Raw genomic sequence first — 8,398 nt, 5'->3', positions numbered from 1 at the left:
TCTCACACAGACATACATGCAGACCAAACACCAATGCATGTAAAAAGAAATAAAAAGTAAATAAATTGTTAAAAAGAAAGAAGAGCATCCTTTCCTTACAGCTCCCTCAGGCAGCTGGGCCTCCAGCTTCTTGCCTGTACTTGAGAAACACATATGTAAGGGGAAGGACTGTCAAAAGCCAGGCTGGAGGTCAGGGTGCAATTCCAGCACTCGGAAAGTTGAGGCAGGAAGACTCCAAGCTTAGAGCTAGCCTAGACTTTATACTGAGCCTGTTCCTTTTCCCAAGAAAGGATCATTAAAAAGAAGAAGAGATAAGATACATGCAAGACTTAAAATGTAACAGCAAACAAAATGATAAATTCTAGTTCCTGTTAAAAACCTAGAGGATACAAATCTCAGATGAACCTTGCATCTTTTACTTGTTTGGATAAACACTCAATAAAGATAAGAATACCATGTTGGAGTGAATTGGTCGGCCAGGCTTGGGAAAAGATTTGTTTTGTGGGGGAAAAATTCTATTCAAGTTCTTTCCTTGTTTCTGCTTGAGAAACTATTCAAACAAATTTGAACATCTAAACAAAGATAGTCTTAAAGCCCCGAATCCAAGTGTTCTGGGTCTCCTCTGAGCAGTTTCAACAATGTTGGGCCCAGAGCCAGAACATGTTAGAAACGTTTTGAACTCACCCCACCCTGTCTCCAGGGCCATCCTCCCCCAGAATTTGATACAGTGCCAAGAATAGGATCTTGCAAATGTCTTAAGGCTTTCATCCTTTCCCCTTAAAAACAAAAGTATCTAAGACCTTGCAATGTAAGAGGCCACAAAGAAGGGAATACTGGCATAGGGGAACCATGGGTCAGAGAATGCACTGGAAGACCACTGTCTGTAATACTCTTGCTTTGTGGCAGGAAGAGCCCAGACAACTGCACAGCTGGCTTCCTGTCTAACTCTCCAAGCTTCTCCTTCAGTTCATTCATCAAGCAGAGAGCAGCAAGGTCTCACCCCTGATGGAATCCTTGACTCTCTTAGGAGCTCAAGACTATCCAATTGGTCAGCTCTGGGATGGGCCATGGAGTCCCTTGCTCACTGTTGCTATAAAGCATGCACAGGGAGTGGTGGGAACAGAATAGGAAAGACTGATTCTAGACACTGGTGAGGCTCCGGAAACCACACCTCATGGGCTGGGGAAGGAAGGAGGCAGAGAGGAAGCTTCTGGAAGGCCCTCCTGGGTTAGGGAAGCTCTAATACTTCCTCTTTGTCACTGCTGTCTGCCTCCTTTTGTTGGCAGGGCTGCTAGGAGCCTGGAATGCTTAGTGTACCACCCTAAGCTAGTCACATATTAGTAGCAACGTGCGCATGTGTGTGTGTGTGTGCATGTGCATGTGTGTGTGTGTGTGTGTGTGTGAGAGAGAGAGAGAGAGAGAGAGAGATATTAGCACCAGTGTGTGTGTGTGTATGTGTGTTTGCATGAGTGTGTTTTATGCATGTGTGTATGTAGAGGTCAAAGTGGATGTCAGTTGTCTTCACTGAACACTTTTCACTTTATCTTTTGAGACAGCGTCTCTTGAAGAACCCGGTGCTCCCAGATTGATGAGACTGGTTGACCAGTCAGTTTTGGGCATCTGCCTGTGTCTCTGCCTCCCTGTGCTGAAGTTACAGATGTGTATGAGTATGCCATGTTTTTAAGCTGGGTGCTGGGGATCTGAACTAGGGTCCTCATGTTTGCACAGTAGGCACTTTACAGGCTAAGTGTGGTGGTCTGAGTGGGAATAGCTCCATAGTCTCATGTGTTTGAATGCTTGACCCATTGGAAGTTGAACTATTACGAGGGGTGGCCTTGTTGGAAACAATATGCCACTGCGTGTGTGTGTGTGTGGGGGGGCAGGCTTTGAGGTCTTCCATGCTCAAGCTAAGCACAAGTGAAGTCCATGTCCAGTGTGGACAGTCTCCTTCTGTTGCTTGCAGATAACAATGTAGAACTCTCAACACCTTCTTCACACTGTGTGCATGCACACTGCCATGCTTCCTGCCCTGATGATAATAGACTAAACTTCTAAAACTAAGTCAACCCCAATTAAATGGGTTCTGTTTGTTTGTTTTATTTTTGAGTAAGAATTGCCATGATCATGGTGTCTCTTCACATCAATAAAACCCTAACTAAGACTCTAAGTCTCTAATCTTTAGAATTTTCCTGGTACACTATTGTATAATAGTTTCCTCTAAGACTGGAACATTTCATCCTGCAGGGAAGCTCCTTAAGTAGGTAAACAACTCAAAATAGTTTTAGGAAGTCCCTAAAACTGAATAGATTCACTAGGTCTCTCCCTATCAGAGTAAGCATTGAAAGTTGAGAGTCCGTCTCAGATGAAATAGGGTTACCAAGAGGATTCTGAGAGGAGAAAAGTTGCAAAGAAGACTCCAAGACCAGACCAACTGCCTGGAAGAAGCAGAAACCAGCTGAGCTGCCTGGAAGAGGTTAAGACTGGAGTCTCTTGGGATGGACACTCTGCAACCTTTTGAGCTGCTAGCAGACTGTGCTGTGTGTTTCAGGTTTCCCAACTTTGTGAGCTGCTAGCCATGCTGGGGTGGGCCTTGGTGATGCAACTGTCTTTGAGTCATTTCAGCTCCTATAAGTAACCCTTAACCAATATTCCTGTAAGTAACCCCAGGAAAACTCATTGGTTCACCAAATAGGACTTCGGTGGTTGTAAGTGTTGCAGCTCTAAGGGGGAAAGGTTTCCCCAATGGAAGTGTTGCAGCTCTGAGAGAAAAGGTATTCTAGCAGTCGGGACCCAAGGAATACCACAAAATCGCACTGCACAACAAACCTCACATAAGAGATTTATTGGAAGACACACAAGAGGGTGGTTTGCATGAGGAGCAGCGGGGAACTTACAGGAGGCAGGCTTTATATAGGGGTTCTTGGGGAATGAGTTTTCCAGGGTGAAGAATTCCAGGGTAGGGATTGGTGGGATCTCAGTGCAAACCCAGGAATTAGTAGGATTTCAAACTCAGGAATTAGTGGGCTTTCAAGCTCAGGGACTGGAGGGGTTTAAGGTGGGTTTTGGTGTCCTTTCAAATTTGGAAGTGAGCTTGAACCTTTTGCCCTACAGTGGTATCTGTACTTTGGTCTGCCGTGGGTTCCCTATCTAGCTTGGGTAGATGTGTGTTGCATGTCCCCAGGAAAAGTTTTGTCACACAGCACATACCTGTAGCATTACCACACAATTCCATTGCTGTGGAAGCTAAGAAATAAGCAAAACTATTCTACTCTGTTCCACCCGCAAGAGTCCACACAGTGAAATCCTTCTTTGGAAGTTGAGGAATTTACCAATGGTGCATCTAGGGCTTGTGTGGTTTCGCTTCTTTTCAAATGTAATTTTCCCTGTTCACCTGCAAGTTCTTAGACTTCAGTTCTCCTTCTCCAACTTCACTTTGTGAATCCTGCATACCGAGGCTGACCTAGAACCACAGTCACAGTCAGTAAAGCCCCAGTCCATTTTCCATCTGTGCCACCATCACCTATTTAAAACGAAAATACAGATTCTCTGTCCAAAGGATATGGTTTTATTGCGGTGTGCTAGGAATTCTCTGCAAAGATGAGTCCTGCTAATATATTTTTACAAGGATGGTTTAAGGGTGAATTTTAGCCAACGGTGGTGGTTCACATCTAATAATCTCAACATGGAGGAGGAGGAAGTAGAAGGTGTGGTGGTTTGAATATTCTTGGCCCATGGAAGTAGCACTAGTAGGAGGTGTGGCCTTATTGGAGTAGGTGTAGCCTTCTCAGAGGACGTGTGTCACTGTAGGGGCAGATTTTGAGGTCTCCTCCTCGTGTGCAAGCTCTGCCCAGTCCAGAAGAGAGCATCCTCTTGGCTGCTTACAGAAGAGAGTCTCCTGGACACCTCAGCTCCTTCAGCACCATGCCTGCCTGCACATTGCTATGCTTCCCACCATGATATTAATGAACTAAACCTCTGAAACTGTAAGCCAGCTCCAATTTTTGTCTTTATAAGAGTTGCCTTGGTCATGGTGTTTCTTCACAACAATAAAATCCTAAGAGAGAAGGATACCTGGAATTCAAGTCTGGAATCCAAGGTGAGCTGCAGGTATGCGTAGACTAGAGCATGTGACCATGCCTCAAAACAACAACAAAGGGATGAATCTTGATGAAAGCTATCTGTGGCTTCAACATTTGATCAAATTATAGCTATAGTTCTTCATGGAAGATGTGGTTACCCGTCCCTACACTGGTCCCATTTACTTTGATAGTTGTTTGTTTGAGTGTGGACATGGTCACTTTCTCCATCAGTGAGCTATGAAGAAGTGGGTGACTGTGTACTTTGGGAAGAGGTCATGCTTGATCCTAAGGCAAACAAAAAGTAGGGAATGACTTTATTACCAGTGATGACTAAATGATAATGAATGCTGCAAAATTATTTTGTATTTATTTTTATTTTTATGTTCATTGGGGTTTTTTTTTGTCTACATTTATATTTATGACATATGCATGCTTGGTGCCCAGGGGCCAGAAAAGGGTGCTGGATTCCATGAGACTGGTATAGATAGTTGTGAACTCCCTTGTGGGTGCTGGGATTGAACCTAGATCCTCTAGAAAAGTAGCCAGTGATCTTAACCACTGAGCCATCTCTCTAGTCCCTAGCAGAGCCAGCTTGAAGCTGTGATTGATACAGTGTGGCAGAAAGTGGAGAAACTCATGAATTCTTGTTGATGTCTTTTAGATACTAGAAAACCTTACAGATGCACTGGTAATTCAGAGAGTCATCCCCTATTGCTTGGGTCAGTTGAATCAGGATCTTGGTTGCTCACAGTTGAAGTCTTGCATAGCAGGTGCAATAAACGGTTTACTTTAGGATGTACTCTCTGATGAATTTATCAGCTGAAATCACCAAGAAGATACATTTCTTAAAGTGAGAAATCCTTCAGGAATTTTATTTCTATTTTTTTTATGCCTTTAAAAGTTTCAGTCGGGGTTGGTGGTTTAAGGCAGCAGTGGTCAAAGAAGAATCAAAGTTTGCTAAGTGTGGAGTCTTCACTGCCAAAATGACATCACATTCCACCTCGGCCCAGTGTTCAGCATCTGACAGTGCTTGCAGAATTTCTTCGGAACAAATTAGTCAGCAGGTACGGCCAAAACTGCAGCTTTTGAAGATTTTGCATGCAGCAGGTGCGCAGGGGGAAGTATCCACCATGAAAGAGGTAATGCACTATCTAGGCCAGTATATAATGGTGAAGCAGCTCTATGATCAATAGGAGCAACATATGGTGTACTGTGGTGGAGATCTTTTGGGAGATCTACTTGGATGTCAGAGCTTTTCTGTGAAAGATCCAAGCCCTCTCTATGACATGCTAAGAAAGAATCTTGTTACATCAGCTTCTATTAACACAGATGCTGCTCAGACTCTCGCTCTCGCACAGGATCACACTATGGATTTTCCAAGTCAAGACCGACTGAAGCACGGTGCAACAGAATACTCCAATCCCAGAAAAAGAGCTGAAGAAGAGGATACTCTCACACTGCCTACCTCACGACATAAATGCAGAGACTCCAGAGCAGATGAAGACTTGATAGAACATTTATCTCAAGATGAGACATCTAGGCTTGACCTTGATTTTGAGGAGTGGGACGTTGCTGGCCTGCCTTGGTGGTTTCTAGGGAATTTGAGAAACAACTATATTCCTAAAAGTAATGGCTCAACTGATTTACAGACAAATCAAGATATAGGTACTGCCATTGTTTCAGACACTACGGATGATTTGTGGTTTTTTAAATGAGACCGTGTCGGAGCAATTAGGTGTTGGAATAAAAGTTGAAGCTGCTAATTCTGAGCAAACAAGTGAAGTAGGGAAAACAAGTAACAAGAAGATGCTGGAGGTGGGGAAAGATGATGATCTTGAGGACTCGAAGTCCTTGAGCGATGACACTGATGTGGAACTTACCTCTGAGGATGAGTGGCAGTGTACGGAGTGCAAGAAGTTTAATTCTCCAAGCAAGAGGTACTGTTTTCGTTGCTGGGCCTTGAGAAAGGATTGGTATTCGGATTGTTCTAAATTAACTCATTCTCTATCTACATCTAATATTACTGCCATACCTGAAAAGAAGGACAATGAAGGAACTGATGTTCCCGATTGTAGGAGAACCATTTCAGCTCCTGTTGTTAGGCCTAAAGATGGATATTTAAAGGAGGAAAAGCCCAGGTTCGACCCTTGCAACTCAGTAGGATTTTTGGATTTGGCTCATAGTTCTGAAAGCCAAGAGATCATCTCAAGCACGAGAGAACAAACAGATATTTTTTCTGAGCAGAAAGCTGAAGCAGAAAGTATGGAAGATTTCCAGAATGTCTTAAAGCCGTGTAGCTTATGTGAAAAAAGGCCTCGGGATGGGAACATTATTCATGGGAAGACGAGCCATCTGACGACATGTTTCCACTGTGCCAGGAGACTGAAGAAGTCTGGGGCTTCGTGCCCTGCTTGTAAGAAAGAGATCCAGTTGGTTATTAAAGTTTTTATAGCATAGTTGAGTCAGTCACAGAGAAGTACTAGGAGGACCAGGTCATTTATCAAAAAATCAGTATTCTTAGAGGCAGGGGCAGAAGATCACCAATTTTGATGCCAGTCTGGGCCATATAATGAGATCTTAGTCTTAAAAGGATCATTATTGAGTATCTTTTATAAATGTGACCCATTTTCATGTGTTTATTTGTATAAGCATATATGGAATTTTAGCTAAGTTTTGAGGGTTTCATTAATGAGAAGATACTTTGTTCTTCCAAATTGTAAACCCAGGAGGGAATAATGTCAATACAAACATAGCAATGCATTCTTTTATTCACTTCCAAATTATTGCAAGAATAATACATTAATTGAAAAAAAAAGTTTCAGTCTAAATGATCTGTTCTTCGCAGGCATGTTGGGGGACATGCCTTTAATCCCAGCAGTCCGGAGGCAGTCAGGTGATTCTCTGTGAGTTTGAAGCCAGTCTTGTTTATGTAGCAAGTTCCAGGATGGACAGGGCTACATAGTGAGACCCTGTTTCACAAGCCCAATAATAATAGTAATAATAATAATAATAGTAATAATAATAGTAACAATAATAATAATTTAAAATTTGTTTTGTATTACAGAACTTTAGAGTCATAGAATCTTGGTTGCTCACATGTCTGTGAGTTGGATATTCTAGTTTCATTTTTGTTTCTGCAACAAACATGACTAAGAGGAATTTAGGGAAGAAAAGGGTTTGTTTGGCTAGGTTACAATACATTGAGAGAAATCAAGGCAGGAACTTGAAGCAGAAACTATGTGGAATGCTGCTTGTTGGCTCACTCCCAGGATCATGCCTGGCTAGCTTTAGTATACAGTTTATGCCCACCTGCCTAGGGATGGTACCACCGACAGTAGGCTGGGCCCTCCCGCATCAGTTACTAAATGAAACAGCCCTGGACTGGCATGTCCTCAGGCTAATGTGACTTAGGCAATTTCCCAGTGTAGGCTTTCCTCTCAGCTGACCTTAGAATGTTGAGGTAAACCAGAAACAGTGACTTCGGATAACTTTAGATTTGCCATGTGGAGGTATGACACCTGTCCACTCAAGGAGTTAAGCTGGCCTCTTTATTTCAGTAACGGGGTAATGAAGACTCTTGCCCTCGGCTCCACTGCCTGTCTGAACATCTGAATCTGACTTCGATTAGCAACCCGGAGACCTCTACTCCAAGTTTTGCTGACTATTACAGCTTTCAGCTCTCTGTAGCCCACAGCTCATGCAGAGTCCAGCTGCAAGCATGGAGCTTGCCAAAAGCGCTATAATCCATCATTCTGCTGGAGGTTAGAGACTGCCTTTGGCTCAAGGCTGTTCAGTAAGCCTCTCTGTAATAGTATGCTTCCTTCTCCCTCTCAAGATCTCTGTTGACCAGAAAATTAATATTTTAATATCAGGATTGTAGGCACCCACTGGGATTTTCGGGTTCTTGCTTCCTGGAGCAAACTGGATGGAGACACGAAGAAAGACTCAGGCAAAGCAAAAGAATCTATGAAGAGAGATTATATTCCTGAGGGAGGAAGTGGGCCAAAGCACAGATATGTTTAGAAGTTAAATGGCAACAGTGCACAAAGGATGGGTACACACATGTGCCAGTGAGGGGTAGGTGGGCAGTGGGGGGCATTGCTGTCACGTGGTGCAGGTTTGGGGATCATTTGTACAGTGCAGACTTTCTCATATATGTTCTCTTATGTGTAGTTCACAGTGAGTCACCTACAGAAAATGCAGTGCCACTGAACCTGTGCCAGTGACTCCAGACGGTTCCACTTAGCCGCAGGCTTGAGGTGTGTATCCACTTCTTTGGCAGTAAGCTTTTTTTGTATGCTAATTTTTTTTTTTTTTTT

The 8,398-nt window shown here is 43.3% G+C and overlaps 1 pseudogene; it reads left to right on the top strand.

Moving 5' to 3' along the window:
* Positions 1 to 5,035: 5,035 nt before the first annotated feature.
* On the top strand, positions 5,036 to 6,807 carry LOC110309508 (annotated as a pseudogene).
* Positions 6,808 to 8,398: the final 1,591 nt, after the last annotated feature.

Source organism: Mus caroli, chromosome 14 (assembly GCF_900094665.2).
Source record: "Mus caroli chromosome 14, CAROLI_EIJ_v1.1, whole genome shotgun sequence".
NCBI lineage: Eukaryota > Metazoa > Chordata > Mammalia > Rodentia > Muridae > Mus > Mus caroli.
This window is presented reverse-complemented; position numbering and strand designations above follow the sequence as displayed.